This window comes from Notechis scutatus, chromosome 1 (genome assembly GCF_049901735.1).
Source record: "Notechis scutatus isolate UNSWTSFEM ecotype Mainland chromosome 1, rNotScu1.2, whole genome shotgun sequence".
NCBI classification, from domain to species: Eukaryota; Metazoa; Chordata; class Lepidosauria; order Squamata; family Elapidae; genus Notechis; species Notechis scutatus.
Window position 1 is genome coordinate 34,944,079 of NC_142009.1, and position 23,582 is coordinate 34,967,660.

Consider the following 23,582-nt stretch of genomic DNA (forward strand, 5'->3'; position numbering starts at 1 on the left):
TCTACAGGATTCTCTCCTGCGAATCGAGATCACCTGAACCACCAATGGAACAACCACTCCTACAGAAATAAAACGTTCGCCACTTCCACTAGGCGGGAAGAGGCACACAAAACTATTACCATCGGCCACGCATCATCCCTTGACGCAAGAAAGATCCGAGTAAGGGTCGCCATTGAGAACCAACCTTGCATAATGGAAGTCGACTCAGGGTCGTCTCTCTCAATAGTATCCTGGAAGACCCTCCAACAACTAATCCCGGCCATCCGTCATCAGGACCTCAGTCCCCAAAAGATCATACTCAAGGATTACCAGGGCAACAGAATCCCGGTCGTCGGTTCCAGCCAAGTCCAAGTCTTCTTCAAAAATCGTACCGCATCACTACCGCTGACCATCGTCGACCGTGACCGGCCTAGTTTATTAGGCCTACAATGGTTCGCCCCGCTCGGGATCGAGGTAGCCGGCGTCCACCAAGCCGAGAGCAACGACTGGGAGGAATCTCTCGTCCAAGAATTCCGGGACGTTTTTTTCAGAAGAGCTAGGCAAGTACAAGGGGACCCCAATATCGTTTAACCTTAATCCTGAAGTAGCTCCTATCCGCCTTAAGCCTCGTCGGGTGCCTTTTGCCCTAAAACCAAAGATCGACGAGCAGCTCGATAAATTAATAGCCCAGGGTGTTTTAGAACCAACCGACCACGCCCGTTGGGAAACCCCAATTGTAACACCCATTAAACCAGATGGATCGTTAAGAATTTGTGGGGATTATCGGGCCACCCTGAACCACACACTTCAGCAGAGTGCTTACCCAGTGCCGGTGGTTCAACACCTTCTCCACTCCCTGGGTGGTGGGAAGATATTCGCTAAATTGGATTTAGCACAAGCATACCAACAGTTGCCCGTAGATGTGGAAACTGCGGAAGCACAAACTATCGTTACGCATAGAGGCGCTTTTAAGTGTAAGAGACTCCAATTCGGAGTGAGCGTAGCTCCGGGAATTTTTCAAAGTTTGATGGAGAGACTGTTACAGGGCATAAAAGGGGTCGTGCCATATTTTGATGATGTTTTAATCACCGCCCCTAATAGAGATATCTTAGAAAAGCGTCTCAGAATGGTTCTACGGAAATTTAAAGACGCCGGCCTGAAGGTTAAGAAAAATAAATGTCAACTGTGTACTGAGAGGGTGGAGTTCCTTGGATACCTTCTCGATAGTCAAGGGATCCATCCCACTGATAACAAACTAAAAGCAATTAAAAATGCCCCAACACCTAAAAATAGAACAGACCTCCAAGCCTTCCTGGGGCTCATTAACTTTTACAACATCTTCTTGCCCCAGAAGGCGACCGTAGCTGAGCCCCTACACAGACTTCTCGACAAAAGAGCAACCTGGGTCTGGGGACGTCGAGAGGAACGCGCCTTCCAACAAGTGAAAGACTTACTAACCTCCGACGCTGTATTGATGCAGTATAACGAGACTTTACCCTTAACTATTACATGTGACGCTTCACCGTTTGGAGTAGGAGCAATCCTGAGTCATGTATTACCAAACGGAAACGAAGCACCTATTGCATTTTTCTCACGAACATTATCAAAGGCTGAAAGGAACTATAGCCAACTCGATAAAGAGGCCCTTGCTGTTGTATCTGCTGTGAAGCGTTTCCATGAATATGTGTATGGACGAGCATTTACTATAATAACGGATCACAAACCATTACTTGGTATTATAGCGGGTAACAAGCCAACCCCCTATATATTATCGCCAAGAATGACTCGTTGGTCTGAGTTCCTAGCTGCCTACAATTATCTGTTGCAACATCGCCCGGGGAAAGCCATCCCCCACGCTGACGCTTTAAGCCATTCCCCACTTCCGGAAGCCGTCGACGACCCAGCTCCAACCCTCACGACGCTCCAAATCGAAACGCTGCACTCGCCACCACTAACAGCAAGAGACATCGCCATCGAAACAAAACGAGATCCTGTCCTGGCATGAGTTCTCAGCTGGGTCGAACGTGGATGGCCAGCAGATCAACTCCACGACGACTTCACGTCATTCAAGAACCGACAGACAGAACTTTTCTCCCAGAAGGGCTGCATTCTCTGGGGGGATCGAGTCGTCATCCCAGAGAGGCTACAACAAACTGTTTTAAAAGTATTACACGACGGACATCCGGGCATCGTGCGCATGAAGGCGCTCGCTCGAAGCTACACATGGTGGCCGGGCATCGACAAGCAGATCGAAGCCTGGGTAACCACGTGTCGGAAGTGCCAACACGTTAGTAACGCCCCACCTAAAGCGACGCCAACCGAATGGGAAATCCCTCGGGGTCCGGGGCCCCGCATCCACGTTGATTTTGCGGGACCCACCAAAGGACACACGTTTTTATTAACAGTCAACGCCTATTCCAACTGGCTAGAAATCCAGAAGATGAAGACAACCACAACGGAGTCAGTCATTAACAAACTGAATAAATTATTCGCAACGCATGGGTTACCAGATGTTTTAGTTTCCGATAACGGGCCCCAGTTCACTGCCCTGGCATTTGAACAGTACCTAGTGGACCGGGGCATCCGCCATGCGCTAACCTCGCCGGCGCACCCTGCGGCCAACGGAAGGGCGGAGCGAATGTCAAAAAAACCCTACATAAAATGGACTATGGGGACATCGACGACAAACTGAACCGAATACTCATGCTTCAACACATCACCCCACACAGCATCACGAATAAGACGCCTGCCGAACTGCTAATGGGGCGGAGACTTCGCTCCCACCTCGATCGTCTACATCCCTCTTATTCACCGGAAAAACCTTTCGGATCTAGCGGGAAGTGCCGCGAATTCAAGGTAGGCGACTTGGTGTTTGCTAAAAACTTTTCTGGCGACCCATTATGGGTCCCTGCAACCATTACCCAACCCACCGGCCATAGATCCTACCGCCTACAGACTAATGACGGGAGAGCATGGAAACGCCATATAGATCAGCTTCGATCCAGATTGCCACCCATTTCCCGCGACTCCCCTAATTTGCAAACTGAGGGGGGAGGGGATATCGAGGGGGCCAAAAACGAAATAGATGACGATGTAATCAGGGGGACCCAGCAACCCAACCAAAGAAATGCACAATCTGAAGAAGGATCAGGAAGCGGGGTGGCATCGCCTCGGGGAAATAACACAAGGGAGGCAAGCCCACGGGACCCGGAAGTAAACCTAGGGGACTGGGATAACAACAACGATAGCCGCGCCGAGTCCTCCCGCACAGAAACGGAACTAGCCGTACCAGAAAACCTGGAAAGCGCTCCACCGGAATTGGACTGCAGACAGAAACCGGTGGAACAGCGCAAATCAAATAGGCAGGTAAAAAGACGTGCATATCTACACGAGTACGTTACCACACCCCTCAAACGGAACCTAGGGGGGAGGGGTGTTATGAACTAATAAAAAACTATTTAATAAAGGCTTGTCCACTATGCATGAAAAGCAGGCTCAATCACTTTTGATTGGCCCATGGATAGAGAGCTGGGATTAGTCCATACGGAGCAACCGGATTGGCTATTAGTGTAATATCTCTCATTGGGTACAATGTAAACATTTGAACGCTAGTCATTGGTTAACGGGTCAGCAGCTAGCTCTATAAAAGAGCTGCTGCTGCCCAGGGTTTTTGCTCTGTTCTTAATCGTTAATAAAGGGTTGAAGTTCACTAGTTCTCTGCCTCGTCTCCGTTCCTTGCGCCTATGCTCAGAACTTAACACTAGCAAAGAGGCAAATCTTCATAGCAAGTTACAAAGTTTTGAAGAGATGAAATAATCTAAAGAATCATCCTTAGAATTTTAAGGAAAACAAAGCATAAAAATATTGTCGATCGCATTATACTTTCTAACATGACACTGATCATGAAATTCAAGATGATTTAACCAGTTACAAAAAAAGGCAGCTCTAATACAGTAAGTGAAAATGCCCTGAAGAAATAAGTTATCAAAAAATTTGTGTTGCTTGTTTGAATGCAAATCTAAACTCAAGAAGATCTTAAGACAAAATAGGAAATATCTTGCTCATATCTGTCCTGTTGCAGCCCTCAAGACTCCTAACCTCTGCTCCAAAATTCTACTTGCTCTCTATGTCCATACTTGTCCTTTCCCGACAAATGGGAAAAGAAGAATGCAGTTGAATCAAATTAAATAGAATAATAGAATAGAATAGAATAGAATAGAATAGAATAGAATAGAATAGAATAGAATAGAATAGAATAGAATAGAATAGAATAGAATAGAATAGAATAGAATACTTTATTGGCCAAGGGTGATTGGACACACAAGGAATTTGTCTTGGTGTAAATACTCTCAGTATACATTAAGAAAAGGTACATTCATTAAGAATCAAGAATCATAACGTACAACACTTTGTGATAGTCATAGGGTACAATCAACAATCAAATCATACTAGGAAACAGTCAATATAAATCGTAAGGATACAGGCAACAAAGTTACAGTCCTACAATCACAAGTGGGAGGGGATGGGTGATAAGGAGTGATGAGAAGATTAACAGTAATAATAGCGTACACTTTGTAAATAGTTGAACAGTGTTGAAGGAATTATTTGTTTAGCGGAGTGATGGCTTTCCGGAAAAACTGTTCTTGTGTCTAGTTGTTCTAGTGTGCAGTGCTCTATAGCATCATTTTGAGGGAAGGAGTTGAAACAGTTTATGTCCGGGATGTGAGGGGTCTGTAAATATTTTCACAGCCCTCTTTTTGACTCATGCAGTATAGAGATCCTCGATTGAAGGCAAGTTGATAGTAATTGTTTTTTCTGCAATCCTAACTGAAGTCTGTGTCTGTCCTGTTGGGTTGCAGAACCAAACCAGACAGTTGTAGAGGTGCAGATGATAGACTCAATAAGTCCTCTGTAGAACTGTATCAGCAGCTCCTTGGGCAGTTTGAGCTTTCTGAGTTGGCGCAGAAAGAACATTCTTTGTTGTGCATTTTTGATGATGTTTTTGATGTTAGGTGTCCATTTTAGGTCATGTGATATAGTAGAACCTAGAAATTTGAAGGTCTCTACTGTTGATACTGTGTTGTCTAGTATTGTAAGAGGTGGTAGTATGGGAGGGTTTCTTCTAAAGTCTACCACCATTTCTACAGTTTTGAGTGTGTTCAGTTCCAGATTGTTCTGGTTACACCACGAGGCAACTTGTATAACCTCCTGTCCGTATGCAGATTCATTGTTGTCTCGAATGAGACCAATCACTGTTGTGTCATCAGCAAACTTCACTATTTTAACAGGTGGATCATTTGAGATGCAGTCATTGGTATATAGGGAGAAGCAAAGTGGAGATAGCACACAGCCTTGTGCTGATTGTACAGGTATCGAATGTGATTCCTCCTAGCTTCACCTGCTGCTTCCTGTCTGTTAGGAAGCTTATGATCCACTTACAAGTGTGTTCAGGTACCGCTAGTTGGTTTAATTTACTTAGAAGTGTATCTTGAATGATCAATCAATCAATCTGAATGATATTTCTGTGGAGTTTTGGCCACCTCATCTCTGCTTTTCTCAGATGTCACTTTCCCCCCTAATAGGGGGAAAAAAGAGTGCTAATGAATTTCCATCTGGAAGAGCAGATAGGATGTGATGGCTTCTCATCCCAAGAAGAAAAAAGGTGTCAAGAAGCAGGACTTCTCTCTCTCTACTTCATCTGACCCATCAGGAGAAGGGGGCTGAACTTCTTGGCCTCCTGACCAGTTGCCCAGATTCATTTGCCCATCCCATCTTAAACATTAAAGAAATAATATTTCTTGCTACTCTTTTAATCTGCCATTATCTTCTTTAGATAATGTAGAATTTTATATGAGTTTTGTGTGCATGTCTGTCTGCCTCTGTTCGTCTTTGTTTCTCATCCATTTTTTAATTAGTCTGTTAGTCTCATTTGCAGCATGAGGAAAATTCAGCAAACATTTCCAGCACTTTACTTTGAGTACCTCATTTTAAGACAGCTATAAGCAATGTTTATTTAATCTCTTCGTATCTGATGCAGAATAGTACGGTTACAGTATAATGGCAATAGTCCAACAGTTAAAACAGGGGTGTGGATGATTGACATATATTAATTTGTATTTGGACCATTCTATTTTGTGCTGTGTATTGGGAAGCAGAATGCTCCATATAAAACTAATTTGTCACTTTCAGCTTTCTATATTATATCTCTTTCTTTGTCAAGCTCAAATCTTCATCCACAGAACTTAAAAAAGAAAAAAGAATGCAGCTGCATCACAATTCATGCAATTTGTCCTGAATGTATAGTTTTATGCACAAGCTCGCTAAAACACATTTTATAAGCAGTTTTCTGTAATAGGAAGACAGTTTTCTCCCTAATTCTGACTAGCATACCAATTTCTCCCTTTTTTGTTCAGGGAACCATACTACAAAAATCTGAGAAGTGCAAATATTGAAGAAAAACTGCATTCCAGTTCATGGATGGATTTGGAAAATATGAATTGGGTTTACTTTTATTGAAATGTAAACTGAATGGACTTGTCTGCACACTGGAGAGCACATTCTTTATATTGTATTTCAGTACAATAAAATATCCCTCTATTATTCTTGCATAAGGAATATTTTATTGTCCTTCATTTAAAGATGGAGATAGAATGGCAAACTATGTAGTTTCTTCTTCTAATGTATTTGGACAATTCATAACATCCATTTGTATTACTGAAAATTTTGTTAGATATACAATTTGTACATTTCCAAATTGTGCACCGAAAAAATTAAATTGAGCACTTAATATAACAAATAAACCAAATAACTTGTAGGCCAAAATGTGGAGAATAAGAAGACTGGAGATGACAGATTCCATTATTTTAGTGGTAAGGTGTTTTTTTTTTCTTTACCTGTGATGCAGCAGAAAGAAAGAGCTGCTGCAAATGTGTTCCTTTGTCTTTGTATATAAAAAGGCTGTAGCCAGAAAGAAAACAAAAAGGAGCTAGAGACTCAGAATTTGAAGTTTGCTTGCAAAAATGTGACATTCAGTCTCTGCATTTTTCAACAGAAGGAAGGAAACACCTTGCAATTCCTGCTTATTGCCCTGTATGGACAATATTGAAATATGAATGAAGGCAAATACAAAATACAAAGACCACTTGGAAGATGGGGAAACATCTAATGTAATTTACCAGATTCCCTACATGGATTGCCCCTGTGACTATGTAGAACAGATAGGGAGGAAGCTAGCCATCAGATTGCAAAAACACAAGCGAGTGCTTAGATGAAGAGATCTGAACTTATTGGTAGCCTCACATTGCAATGAACAAGGAAATAACATTCAATTTTGCAGTTATTAAGACTGTTGTCCTAGCAGGGACAAAAAGAGCTGATCAACCACTTCTCCAACATCCAGTCTTTTTTCATGTCAGATTTCATGATGTTTTTTCATGCCAGATTCATCAGAAATCCAGGAGGAAGTCATTCTATATAAGGTACCTAAGTTTCATCCCTAGGATGAGATACATTTCTTTCACATGTATATTTACTTCTCTAATGTTGCAAAACATGGATAGGTAAATTCCAGACTTCTCAACTTTAGCAGCCAACCTGTAAAAAAAGCTATAGTGAAAATTTAGGCCGCTAACCTGACTTATTAAGCAAATAGATGAAATCAAACGAATTAGTCAAACTCGAGCATTCTAACCCACATCTTCAAAGTAAAAAGGTAAAAAGTAACGGGAAAAGTCCAGAAAGAAAAATAAATAATAACTTTCAAACAAACCATAGAGGGAGACCTTCTCTATATATTCTCAGTGGCAGTGACTTTAAAGCGGAATGTATTTGATGGAGTCAGACACAGCATGGGCTCTGCCTTGAAAGGGAACTGCAGTGATTCACTAGGCAAATGAAATCACCAACATTTTCAGACTACTTCATGTTGATGCTGTGTTCAGGGAAAAGAGGTGCACATGTTGGGAAATTCACATCTAAACATGCACAGAACTGTTCACTCTTAACCCCTTTTTCTGACCCCAGAAAGTGGCTTTAAATGATTTAAAGCTAAGATGATCATTTTCCTCTCTAACCAGAAGTGTTAAGTATTCGTTTGATAGCATTTTCTTTCTTACAGAAGAAAATTTACTGTATAACAAAGAGCTAGGGTTTTGTTGTTTCAGATATTCCTGATTTAACTTTAGAATAATTTTCCCAGTTTTTTCCCCCTCAGAGACAAAAGCAGTAAAGGCAAATATAACATTGCCATAGTTGTAATGACCGAAATAAAATGGTGATAGACAAGAGAAACAGATGAGAGAAACATGCTGGCAGGCTTCTTTGATAAGAGAATGGCAGTCAAAAAGAGGATAAACATGTTGGGTTAAAATTACTAAAATCTCCCCACAAGGCTAGTCAGACCTAATATAAATGTGCAAGAAAAACAGGTTGGAGATTTCTCAAAGTGAAAGTGAAGATTCTTGCAACCCTCCCCTCCAAATCAGCCCAAACTGCCCTAAACTGATGCTATATATAGAAACAATCTCTAGACCTTAGTAGCAAATGGAAATATTCTCCTGCCTCATCAGGTTCTTGGGGGCACAGGTGAGATCCATTTTAATCTATAGAGGAAATTTCCAAAAAGGACTTCTTCATATCATGCATTAATTTGATTATGCAACTAAAGTTTCTTGAGCGTTTGGTAGTTATAAATCACTACCACTGTGTTTAGTTTCTAGGTCATCAAGGTAAGATGACTATTGTGGACAATGTCGAATGGCCCATTAGTGTGTCATGTCCAGACCTGTAAACTGTGATTTAAAGTTTGATAAACAGCCCACCTTAAGCATGAAAACCAACTGGATGACTTTGGGCCAGTTACTCTCTCTTGGTCCAATCTACCTCACAGGGTTGCTGTTGAGGAAAAGTAGGAAGAGATATATTAAGTATGTTCCCTGCCTTTGGGTTACTGATGAAATAATAAAGGCAGGATTAAAATCTAATACATAAATAAATAATACATTTACATACTGGATTCCCACTGCAAGCAACCAAATACTATATCAACTCAATAAACAGCCTACAATAAATGAGAATATGGTCAACAGTTCACACATCTGGATAGATTATTTTATATTCAACCCTATTGATTTATTCTTGTACAATACTTTGTAATCAAATCTACCAGAGTTCAAATTATCCCCATTTCAGAATACCTTATTCCATAGAAATCCGATATCTGATATACTGGAAAGATGGGTGGTTTGGGTGGTGGTTTTTTGTTTTTTGTTTTTGTTTTTCTTGCTGCTAGAGGGGCTAAAGGCTAAGCATAAAACATGGCCTCTCTTTGCAACAGCACCAATAATCTGAATTGATGGGCATTCCACCAGCAGATGTGACTGAAGAATTATGTGCAGTAGTGCCTAAAGACATTAAAGGGAGGAATTTATGTGACATAGGGAAAAAAATGCTGGGCAACCTGATGCACTCCCAAGATATTCATAAGGTTTTATGAGCTCCTGCCCCACTTTACCTGACCCCAAAATAAAGAATGTTCTTAACAGACAAACCATAGTTCTCTTTCTATTCAAAATATCAGCAACAAAATTGCAGTAACATAAATGTCAACCAATAGATATGGAATTTCCTATCATGGGGTTTGATCACTGTATCTGACTTAGATAGACTTAACCCCAAAATTGGATGGAGGGTTTACCTGTCAATGGCTCTTCACAATAATAATTAAAAAGGAAGTATGTCTTCAAAGGTGGCAATATGAAATGGCTAGATTTAAAACATAAGAAAGAACATTCTGTAGATGATCTACTAGCCTCCCTCCCTCCCTCCCTCCCTCCCTCCCTCCCTATAAACATATTCAAGGAAACATACACTGGATCACCCTTCATTAAATGTCTCATCTGAGAGATAATTGGTCCAGAATCATCCAGTAAGCATCACATTAAAGTTGGGATTAGAGTTTGAGTGTCTTCAGTCCAATTCAACATTCACCCCTATGCCATGCTAGCTATCCACAGTATCATCCTTTAAATTGGTTATTGATAAACAAATGAATCGCAAAAGGAAATTAAAATGAGAAACTCTTGAGTAAAAATCACCAGGGTTCAGCTTTATCTGTTGTGATTTTTTTTGTGATGATAGATTTAAATGTCTTTTTTCCACCTAATTAGGATTTAATCACTTATTCTCTTTCACTGCCCCCATCTACATTCTAGATGCTTAATGATTTACCTAACACCACCCACCTGGACAAGGTAAATCAGGGAGCTGAAAAGAGTACAGTTTTATATATATTTGGCAACAACTACAAGTTAACTCAAGGTTTTTTTTTAAAGTTTTATATGGCTCACAGACTCAGATTGCTTTTCTATTATTCTCTTCCATATCCTGCCATAGTAACAGTGGTGGTATTCTACCGGTTTGGCTGGGTTCTGCTGAGCCAGTAGTGCCGATGAGCAGTGGAGACTGAACTGGTTCTCTCCACCGCTCTGCTGTTGGGCCCACCCGCCCTCCCACCCAGGCTCCCATACTCACCCTTATTCCCTGCTTTTGAAGTGCAGCTGCTTTGTGTGGCGCAGCAGAGTGCCGCATGGCAGCTGCTGAAGTGACCGGGAGAGTGTAGGCTTGCATGAGGTGAGTTGGAACGCCTCTGTGCCTGTGCAAAGTGCGTATTTGGCATGCGCACGCACATAAAGTGTGTGCCTGCGCACAAAGCACGCCCACCAAGCCACGCCCACTGAACTGGTGGTAAAACTTTTTGAATCTCACCATTGCGTAGTAAGTACTACAATTCTCAATTCATCCCATATGACTTATATAATTCTGAATAAGAAGTCATTGTCGAGGATACATTTGGGCATTTGTATCTTTTTGAATCTGAAAACATATCCAGCACTCAGGAACTAATAGTGGATGAGTCAAGAACCAAGTTCAAATAAATAAGGCCTTAAACAAGAAGGCCTAATCATAAGCACCAGTTCCAGAAAAATGTAATTATCAAGTCTGATACACTGTATGTTAACAGTTCCTAGATTTGAGGTTTATAACTTTTTCTCCTGCCTTACTTAGTATCTAGAGGGTGCCTGCATCATGTTTTGATAACATTCATGTCTGATCTCTGGTTTTTTTGCTTTCAGGTTTGATAGCTTCAGCCTTCACACTGACCCTATATTAATTGCATTGACCCTTGAAGCTCAAAAGAAATTATTTTCAGTAATTTTTATAAATATGTTATAATTATAGTTAAAGATAAAATAAACAAAATCTGAAAAAAATGACTGCACTATGAATGATAGAAGTGATTTTGTTTTGTTGTGTTTTTTCAAATAAGGCATTAGCACAACAAATACTTTGATCCAACATACAGTAATCCAATATAATTGTAAAAATATATCCAAACAAGGCTTTCATTTATTGGCAGATTTGTACTCTTTCTATATTTCAACATATTTGTTTCCCATATCTCTTTCTTAAACTAAGTGACTGATTTCTGGGAATAACTTGTGAAATTGCAGTCTTTTAGCTACTAAATTCTATTCCTTATAGTTCATTCACAGTCTGTTTTCTGTAATTCTATACATTCCTACAGTGCTCTGAAAGCACTGAGCCTTGAAATGAGAATACAGAACGATGAGTACAGCTTTTCTAGACTGTTCTCATGTGGGTAGTCCTTCAAAAAAAAAAGGCAAAGACAAGAACAATCATCAACATAGATCTGACACTTTTTCTAACCAGTGGGAATACATGTGGGAAATTACCACATTAAACATAAGACACTGCCTTATACTAAAGCCAACCACTGATCTGTTTCCCTCTATTGCTCTGCGGGTAGCTAGACAGTCTTTCAAGTGCATAATTGGTGTGTTCAGAAAATAAGAGGGTTAGGCACAAAAAGCCAGTCAGTACCAGAAAAAAAAATATGGAAACAGATTCCAGGATACTGTAATTCAGAGATCAAAAGCAACTAGATAGATGTAAATTTCAGCTTTGACTACTGAACGTTGGAAGATTTTAAGAACTTACAAAATCACACTCAAGGCAAAATGCTAACAATTCTGGCCATCCAGTGAGGATTCTTTTCAAGTATATTCTAGTCCCAAGTACTCTTTTATTCATAATGAAGACTGTTTTTCTGCCAAATACTTCTCCACTGGACTTGACACTTCTCTGCTTGTATTCTTGGCCCTGAATAATGCTTCAAATTCATCTACTAATTCACACATGGATTATTTTGTTAGAAAAAAAAGCTTATAATTATAACAGGAGATTTAGATTGCTTGTTTCAGGTTGTTTCTTTTCTCCAGGGTCAGAGTGGTGGGGGAGACCAGGAGCATCTAATTTATCTTCCAAGGAAGATGGTACAGCATGCTATGAGACAGTTATTGACGATAACAATATTAGTTGAGACCACAGCAAACATATGGCTTTTTACCAAGTGAAAAGAAAAGTTATGCTAAGGGAATGTTATATAAACATTTCAGAGAAGGCTGTATTTACATGAATATGATAAGCAAATCAGCTGAAGATATGGCTACAAATTCTGGGTTGCAAAAATCCAGAGCACCATTGCATGACAACCAAGTCATATATAAAGCCATAAATTTTGCTGATTTAGACCTGTTGAAGCTTTCCAGCAGAGGGAAAACTATAAAAAAAAGCTTAAAGTTGAAGTAAGCTGAATAGCAAGGATCAAAATATACTGTTATATGGACTTCCAGGAGAGGCACAGCTGACTAAGCATATATATCCCAAAGGACAGATATGTCAACCATGGTAAAGTCCAAAGAACCAGCAAGTTGACCAATCCTTCTGAACTTGTTTGAACAAGAAGAGGATGGGAAATTACCCTTGTGTGTTCTAGATGGCTAGTCCTTGTGAGGAGCCCTCAAGACAGGAATTTCCCATGGGTTTGAGTGCTAAGAGATAAAGGGATCGAATGATCATGCTCACAACCATGGCAGAAGCTTTTAACATACATGGTTTTGCTAGCCTCATTTTCTAATCACTTTCAGAAATTGCCTATTTAACCAAAGATCTCTAAGATTATTAGAGACCTTTGGAATCTTCATTCTTCAACAAAAGAAAAATATTAGCCATAAGTTTAAGAATTTAAAGAATTGGAAACAAACAGCATAAAGCTAAATACAATTTTGATCTAAGAAAGTTAAAAATGAATTAAGCATCCAAACAAATTTGGAATATTGAGAGTTTTACTATAAGATTTTGGAAATAATTATATAAAACAAAACACCTTTTTATGGAGAACAAATTGTTTTATCAATCTTAGATCATAACAAAGATTTGAGCATTTATGATTTCAGAAATTGGATACCAGAGGGAGCTGAAGTTTCCAGGTAAAAAAAGTGGGGAGTGTAAATTTGCCTTTGGTTTTTGGTTATTATTGAGATTGACAAAATTACAAAAATATAACATTTGAAATTTCTGTTACTTCTTCATTAACATCTCTTAGATAGTCTTTCCATAAAAGCAGGCATCATTGTTGACTTTACTGACATTGTAGCTACCAATTTCTGGCCCCATTCTTCAAGTATCTTCAAAGTTGCAATGGCATTGAGAAAAGTGACCTATGACCAGTGCTTGTATTTATGACCATCACAGCATCCCCACAATCATATGATCAAAATTCAATCACTTGGCAACCGCCATGTAGTTATATATTTATTATGGTTGCAGAGTCAAGGGGGTCGATCTAATCATTATTTAGACCTTCCCAGACAACTTTTTACAAAGTCAGTGGGAGAAGCTGCATTTGTTTAACATCTGCATGATTCATTTAAAACTAACATGATTTGCTTAACAACCACGGCAAAAAAAACCTCATAAAATTGGGCACGACTCACTTAGCAAACACTTTCCTTAGCAATGGAAATTCTGAGTACCTGCACTTCTGTTGACTGACAAGGGGCAAGTTTCCCAGGCTTCAATCATTTCCCTGGCTATTTTTGTCCCTGCTTGGCCAACAATCCTAATATCTGCTAAATTGAATGTATGTCCTTGTTCATTGCAATGTGAGGCTACCAATGTGTTGCGGTCTCCTGATCTGACTGCTCACTTGTATTCTTGCAATTCTGGTCCCAGTTGTGACTTGCCTAATGTCTTTTTACATTTTTATACTTCTTTCTGCTATATTCATACACCAATTCATATACTGATTTTTGTTTTTTGAGTTATCATTTCTTTCTTCTTGACAATATTATCAACTCTGACAAACACAACTTTCTCAGTCATCCCTTTCTTTTCAACCCATTCAATCTTCATATATATTTTCATAGTTCATATGTTATTCTTTCTTTCCATATGTCCAAATAACCTAAAAAAAATTACTGGTTACTCAACTTTCATATTTGTTTTAAATATCTTTACATATTTATCCTATCTCTTGTTTTACCACATATATAGTATAAATATTCCCATGCATTGACTGTTTTTTCTCTCTCTGCACATTATCCATATATTTCACTCATCCACATTTTTGCATTACTTTCTCATTCATAACCTCTTTCACTTCATGATTCCACAGGCTTATGTGGTACTTTGTAGCATAAGGATTTTTTCACTGTGTTCCAGAAAGCTTCATTTTTCATATCATCTTTTCCTTATATCAACTTTCCATTCCTTTCATTGAGATCTATGTTCTAATACTTTTTCTAATAAGGCCTTGGATACTTATTTAGTTTTGAGTTATTGTTGTATTTTAATTTTTTGTTGTCACACTGTGAGCAACCCAGCTTCATTCTAAATCAAGTGGCGGCTAAACTGAATAAATTGCATTGTATCACATGTTTTTTATTGCAGCCATTCTACTTTCTTTTACTTCATTCCTTTTCTTCCATGTCCATTTTTTCCCAAGATCCAACCTTGACAATATCATAAAACTTTTTGCCTCACAACTTCTCATCACCATTATATTCTTTACTAATTTTCTAAGATTGTGGTATAAGCAATCAAGTACTTTTTATCTACATTTTTTTGCTATGTGCACATATGAATATCAACTTATGGAGATATTTGAAATATATATATTCACCAAACTTCTCTTGTTCTAATTCATTATTGAGTCTTCAAATGTCATCCTCTTGGGTAAAGTAGACAGAAAATGATTAGATGAACTAATTTTATTTTATTGTAAGGCTACATTAACAAAATCTTGCAGACTTCCTGCCTCCACTTTTAACCATTTGATCAGTTAGGATTGGTGCTTCCTAAGTTTCTTTATCCCACTGTTGAGCCACTGGGAGCTCCTCCCTCTCCTTTGTGATTATCCAAGAACATCCATACATTCCATTACACCAAATAATCCATTTTTTTTCCCATTTTCTTTTCTCATTCTCATCCATCCATTCATCTCATTAGACAGAATAATTTTTCCCCCGGATCCTGTTCATTCAGAGTGTTATGCAATTTTCTCAAAAACTCATCTGTGTTCTTTTCATTATCAGATTCACTAGAGTGTAATATAGAATATCTCCAACCTATGAATTTCTGTTTTCATATGCAACAAAAACAATCTAAATCACACCAATTTAGGCTTTATTTCAATTGGTTTAGTCTTTTTATTTACAGCTAAATCTACCACTTTGCTTGTACTGTATTCATCAACTCTACTTCACAAGCTCAGACTATCTTTATTCAGCTCTACTTACATTTTCTCTTTATTTTATACATAGCATATCTAATTCTCTTTCTTTCATTTCATTCATTAAGTCATGCTCTTTTATCATTTATTTTTCCAACATTCCATATCAGAGCCTTCCACATCCAATGGTCATCTTCAGCTAGGCCTATAAATATTGGCCTTTGCTGCCCATCATGTCTTTGGCTGTTCAAGGCTTTCACGTTCTTTAATATTTTAACACAACAGAGAATGTGGTATTCTCTGGTAATCCCCTGCTAATGCTAAGGGCAGTACACTCTATTTTGGCACAGTTTGATCAGTATACTACTACATGCACAATCAAAGCCCAATTTTATCTGAAACATGCTCACACTATTCAATCAAATTAATGAGATAGAGATTTTGCAAGTGGATTTCTCTTTGTAAATGCACTACTATTTATGCAGGTTTGAACAATTACAATTACATACAAAATATTGGTCATTTTCATTTTAGGTTTTTCTCTAATACAATTATATGTATTGTTAGAGATGTTGAGGGAGAGCTGGGGTAATGTACTACAATGAAACAACATTTTTCCAGGAAGGAAGGAATTGTTCCGCATTGGACCTTGACCTTTGGTTGACATTTAAGCAAAGAGCAAACATTATCTTTAAAGACCTAGGTTCATCACCTGTAACTAAACATTGATTTAGTTACAGTAAGGTCTCAAAACGAGAGTCAGTTTGGTGCAGTGTTTAAGGCATCAAGGTAGAAATCAGGAAACCATGCATTCTATTCCCACCACAGATACAAAATCAGTTGGGTGATCTTAGTAGACTATCTTTCTCTCTCAATTCTAGGAAGCAGGCAAGGTCAACCCATTTCCAAAAAATGTTGCCAAGAAAATCTCAGGAACAGATTCAGGCAATTGTCAGGAGTCAACATTGATTCAAAGGCACCCAAACAAAAAACAAACACAAAAATATTCTTAACAGAGAGCTTTTCTAAGCAATGTCTAGAGAAGCAAAATATTGAACCTAGGGCCTTTGCATCTGAGGTATATGCTTTGCTACTGACTTATGACTCCTCTCCTCTTCTCCCTTGACAGCAGTGCCAATTAGTGTTTTATGCAAGACTATGTAATACAAGATCTATGGCTGAAAAATGGTAAGTAGCATCAACGATGAATCCATCTCCTAATGCTAATTCTGACTTCATCCCATACTTATACAAAGGCACCTTCATACAGCTTAGTTGCCAATTCTTGACACCCATCATTTCTATATCAGAATGTGGCATATGGGTAGGATCCAAAAATGGATCAGGGGTTAAAAAAAATTGATGGGTGAGGAGTAATAACTCATTTGCCCTACTAATTTGATATTCAGATTGACCTAATTGAAAATAAGTTAATATAACGTAGCTAAGAGCTGCCATAAATCAGCATTCTATAAAGGATTCAGCAAAAGTTGCTTCCAGGGAAGAGTTACTATTTTCAGAAATGAAAATGTTCAATTAATGATATGCGGTATATAGTAATGATATTTGAGAAGGAAGGGAAACACTTTCAGTTCAACTTGAATGATATGCAAAATTTCATACAAGATTAAAAGTATGTACTTCACTCCTAGGAGAGATAGAAATATTTATTTAAGCAAAAACATTCAGTTGAGTCCTATTCTGAGATATGCTTGACTAATAGCTTCTATTGTCCAGAATGTTTTTATTCAGTACTGATAATTGATGTTTTTTCTTCCACATATATCTGTAGCCTGGACTGAAAACCCTGAAATTAGAACCAGTGCAAATGAAAATAATAGAGACTGGTTTCACAACCTTCTCTAAGCAATAATATTAAGAGTACCTGAAATGTGTTTTAACTGATTGCTTTTAAATATACTATGTTCACCTTATGTTTATTAGCTGTCCAGAATTATTGGCTAAGGTGGGCAGCTATATAAATCTGTTAAATAAATAAATGAGGAAGGGAGGGAGGGAGAATTAGTTTGATGTATATCTGTGAGGTTTGTATTCTTCCTAATCACTACCACATTAGTTTAGGTGTTTAATAAGTACTTCCCAACAATGGCCATCTCATCATTCATTTGTGGCATAAATGAAGTGATCAATTAAACAATGGCAAAATAGAGAAACTAGAGCAAAGTTGCTGATTCACCAGCTTTGTTTGCATTTTCTCTCAAGCAGGTGAAATGGAGAAAAAGAAGTAAGTCATAGCAACTGGCTGTACTAGAACATCCAGTTAGAATGTTTTGTTCAAGAGACTCCTGGAGCCATTATTGAATGGCTTCCCCACCACTGCTGCCCTACCATGAATGAAGCAACCTTCTGGTTCAAGATATCCCAGCTTCAGAAGAGGATCATCCTTATGTCTAAGTGAAGAAAATTCATGACTTGTTTTTCATGTATTCCCTTGATTATCTATTATCTTTAAACTTTAGACTTTTTGCATTTCTATCTCTTCACTGTGATCTGATCTGACCCTTCTCACTCCCCTCAGCCTTGCTATCTGTTCTTCCTCTTAATTAGCTTATGATAGCAGACAAGGACAAAATACACACAAATGCTTCCAATTAGAGTTCCCTTCTTCCCCTCCCCTTGAGCCCATTAATATATCATGAAGTGGAATAACTCTAATCAGGACAAACTAGTAATTAATATTGTAAGTAAGCTGCCTATTATGTGTGTGTTTAACAGGCAGGTGTTAGAACAGATGTGGCTGACTGCCTCCTAGTTGCCATGGAAACCAAAACATTCCCAGCTCAAATAAGTTATCCAGGTATAGAAAGAAGCTCTCTTTGAGGTGAGGGGTGGGGCGCGGGGAGAGAGAATCTTTTGTCTTAAAAAGAAAGCAACAGCAGTAAAGTTTCTCAACATCTTATAAAGCATATTACTGTTTGGAGTTCAGTGAATTTGAACTGGGTATTTTATGTGATTTGACATGGGGACTTAACCTCAGAATTAACATGGATTTTATATTGGCCCAGGCATCAAAAAAAATCATCAAGAAGGTAGGACTAGATAGTAGAGTAGAATTCTTTATTGGCTAAGTGTGATTGAACACACCAGGAATTTGTCTTGGTGTAAATACTCTCAGTATACATAAAAGAAAAGATATATTCATCAAGAATCAAGAATCATAAGGTACAACACTTAATGATAGTCATAGGGGACAATCAGCAATCAAATCATACTAGGAAACAGTCAATATAAATCATAAGGATACAAGCGACAAAGTTAAAGTGGGAGGGGATGGGTGATGAGTGGTGAGAAGTTTAATATACTCCGACAAAGAGCTTACAAGCTTTCAGACTCATGTGGGACCCATCCTCACTTCTGTTGCATCAGAATGTGTGCTTTGGGTTATTCTATGTGTGTAGTATTTATAGACTAAAGCTCTAGTCCCAGTGACCAATCCAGGTTTGATCCTGCAATATTATTTGGGATACATCTATTTGCCTTCATTTAGACATCTCTCTTTTTCTATGCTCAACAGACAAGTACCTTCTGATTATTGCACTCAAGTTCCTGAAACTGACCTTACAACTCCAGTTTAGAAAATATCCATTTCACTTTACCTAAATCAATTTCTCTTTAATAAGATCTATGTGGGATATGGTTCTCTCAAGTTACTGTCTCACACAGATCACTGCCAAATAATTTATTTCAATTGATTTAACTTCAGCTGATGGCTGCAACATTTGTTAAGTACTCTCTCAATATGGCCTGATTCTGTTTCTTTCATTATGCATTTCCAAAGGAAAGATCTTAGATTGTGCTTCCTTTGTGTACTATCTAGCCAGCATCCAGAAAGACATCCTGCTTCCTTCAAATTTCTCTTCCCCCATCACTACTTGCTCTTTGTCTCCTCACAGCATATTTGTTCTTGTCAATTTATTATTACCACAAGGAAAACACTTCTCTGTGAAATCCATATGCATTCTATTCAGGCACTCAAAAAAAAAAAGGGTTTTCAAATATTTATTGAAAATCTAACCATTAGTACATGTAAATTGAGATCTAAACAGGAGAAATGCTCTTTTTATGAAGAAGCAATGAACTCTCAATTATTTTTAGTTATTAATTCCTCTGGAAACATACTACTTAATGAATCATGTTATGCAATAAATAAAGATCATGAGAAAATCCAAATGTCAGTACAAAAAGCCAAGCAACAGCTAATGTTGTCAAAAGTATGAAGGTTTTATTCATAAATATTTTGGATAATATCCCTTTATCAAGGAACACATAAGTTGACAGGAATTTAGAAATAAAAGGACCATCAAAAATTCCACTGGATGTATATTAACAATAGGTTAAAGTTTTCATAATTCTATTTGCAGTAAAACAAATAATGTCATTCCCAAATACATATTGTCTTTCTTAAACATAGGCTGAAAGCTTTGTTTCTCTCACATACAAAGATATAAAAGCCTCTTGTGATGCAGTTTACAATCCAGCTTGCTTTTTGAGGAACTCTGAATTCCTGGGACTCTTGACCGGAAGGGAGCTACATCCATATGGATCTTGTTCTCTGTAGGTAGAAAGAGAGGGAGGGCCATAGGCAAGAAGGCATATTTGCTTTTCTAACTGCGACAAGATAAATCTTCCATCATTCCTCATGTCCTTATATTGAGAGGCAACAAGAAATCATGTCAGAATAAGTTCAAGGAAACTTGGCCATTCCCTGAAAGGTCTTAAGTAAATGGGGAAATGGTGCACTCACATTGGTGTTAGCTGGAATGAAATTGTAACAGATAAAAGAGATAGAACAGCTGAAAAATACCCTTCACCTCCTCCCATACAGAATGGCTTTACCATCTCTACCACCTGCATGGCCTTTATTTATTTATTTATTTGATTTATTTATTTGATTTGTCAATCGCTTACAGAATAATAGGTATAAGTATAAACATAGTTATGAATACATGAAATGGAGACATATAAGAAAAATAAAAAGAAACAATAGGACAGTAATGGTTGGTGCACTTATGCTTGCCCCCTACAGACCTCTTAGGAAAGGGGTGAGGTCAATAGTCCACAACATTTCACCAAAAAAACCTCTGGACTCTGTCAATCAACTATTTATGTGTGTATTTTTTTGTGTGTATACACATTCATACACACACAAACATATATCTAGGAGAAAAGTCAACGGTTGCCAAGGAGAAAGGTGGGATTTAGTCCTCCAATATTCACCTATCTATTTTCTTAGATTCTTTTGATTACCAGGAAATCTTGTACATGTAAAATTCCAAGATGTAGGATGGCCAGAGAGTGCGACTATAAAGCACCAATTGTCCAAGAGTTAAAGCACATATATAAAAGTGAAGCATTTCCTTTATTAACTCTAGAGTAATTCTGTGAGACTTTGGCAATACGTATTGCTAATGCATCTTTGTAGCTAGAAGAGATGAATGGCTTCTCTACTGAAATGCTTCTTACCTATAAACAACCAACACATCCTTTCAAGTAAAGTATGTTACAGCTCCAGGTTATCTCCTTTCAACCAATGGGCATTTTTTATTTGGTTTTCTTTAATCAAATGACTTTTCACAAAATTATTTACTGCGCAGCAGCACATTCTATCCATAATTGTTTCCTCATTAGTCTTACAATATTTTTCTTCATCTTACATAGCCATAACCCCACACTACGCAGAGGCAAATCCTCAGCAAGTAATTAGTTTTCAATCCTCAGCCAAGTAATTAGATTCCAAACTAAATAGCAACCACATCATTCAAACCCTCCTTCCAAAGGTTAATATTCTGGATGAATCAACTGGATTGACTTGGGGTTTAAAAGATCTTACTATAAGATTTTTGGGCCGCTGTAGTTAAAAACCCTGCAGTGTAGTAGCAAGTTGATGTGAAAAGCTGGCAATCCACTACTGAGAACAAAAATACATTTTGCTTTGAATAGAGCACATCTGGTCTGATTCTTATAACAGAGGAATGGATGCTTCTTGAACCATTTATGGCAGAAGTCTCCAAACCTGGCAACTTTAAGACTTGTGGATTTCAGAAGTCCACAAGTCTTAAAGTTGCCAGGTTTGGGGACCCCTGATTTATGGCATTCATACATCCAAAGCACTGTGTGTGGGAAGTACAGTTTTAGACAAGATATACCAGAAGTCAATGCAAAGTCATCCACTCAGTGTGGGGCATTTCAGAAGGAAAGAAGGAAGACATTTTATTATTATTCAAAACTGTGTCTTCTAATACTTTTTCTAAATTTTAATCTCATCAACAGAAGCTGAGAAATGCCTTTTTCACAGAGTGGCAAAAGTAGGCAGCAGGCTTTATTTATTCATTCATTCCTATATATTACAAACATACGCCACTTCGTTTCAACTCTAAGCTGCATATGAATGCTTAAACATTAGTAATGAAATCATTATAATTTAATTCATAACTAAAATCATCACATATCAAATAATAAAATATAATAAATAATCATATTATTATCATAAAACTAATGCTTAGTTTGCTTTGATCTGCACCCATGCTAAACCAGTGTTTCTCAACCTTTGGCAACTTTAAGCTTTATGGACTTCAACTTCCAGAGTTTCCCAGCCAGCAATGCTCTGGGAATTGAAGTCTGCACAACCTAAAGTTGCCAATTTTGAAAAACACTGGACTAATCTATTATGGAGGGTCATTATGTTGAAAGATACTGCAAATCTAAGCATTTACTTATTTGGAAATAAATTGCACTGAAAAAAGGGCTTTCATTTGAGTAGATAGTGTAAATGTTTTCTGTAAGCCTGCAAATTTGTCCAAATGAAGAATAGATAACTTACTGGACCAGAAAAAAATGTTTCTGTGTAAGCTGGAAAGTAAAATTCCATATTTTTTTGTTGGGAGACCTATAAATAATCGTAATTGACATGAAAGCACTTCACAGCTCAAGTTGTGGTTGTGGAGCATAAAAACATGCTCAAAGAATGATCGTTGTAGATAGAGAAGTGCATATCCTGACTTCTTGCACTTTTGATTACTGATTGGTGCCTCAATCTCAAAAATTCTCTGATAGCACTGAATAAAATATTTATGTCAGTCTGTAGTGCATGATTCTGGTGGCCAAAGGTAATGATGGCAATAGTAAAGTGAAAACAATAATGGCATAAAATCCATGATTAATGTGACTGATTTTAGACTAGTACTTACAATGCTGTCTATTCTTTGGGGGCAATAAGAGCAAAATAAGCCATTTTACTACTACTGTATCTGCTCAAAGCTAACCAGAGAACCATTCAGAACATTTTTACTCTTTTTTCTTGTCCTAGGTAAAGATAAAAGAAGGGCCTAGTACTCTATTATAATAATGTTGTGGGACATTTTATACATGAAATAATTAATAGGCTTTCTAAGTTAGATGCTACACTTAGAGCGATAGAAGCAGCCACACCTTGGGTAACTGTTTACTAGTTAAATTGAATACATTTCAGTTTAGTCAATCTTATTCAATATAGACAGAAGGAGTGAAAACAGCTACAATTATTCTCAATTGCAATAAAAGTAGCTGCAGTGCAATGGCTAAATGGGTGATGAATGATAGTCTTGTGTGTCTTGAAATTTTTATTCTAAGTTTGAAAAAAGATGTGGTAATTCAACTGTAGGAAAAGTTTTCTTTAATCCCAATCATGGCAACATTTCTGACCGAATGAAGCATTCCAGCATTCATTGGCACAATGCTTGGAAATGAGATTATTTCTTTCTTCATCTAGAATTATTTCAAAATAAGTTTTAGGTTGGACATTGGAGTCAGGTAGTTTTCCTCAACTTGCTGGCCGATCTACTGCAATAATTAAACACAGCCCATGTATAACTGAATGTGGACTGAGTTATTTCAAAGTTTTAGGATTAGAGACCACAGTTCAAAATGGCTTTGGTCTTTTTTGAAGACCAGTTTCATAAGATAATGGCAGGGGACCTTAGCTCAGCACCTTGACCAGCACCTTAGCTCAGCT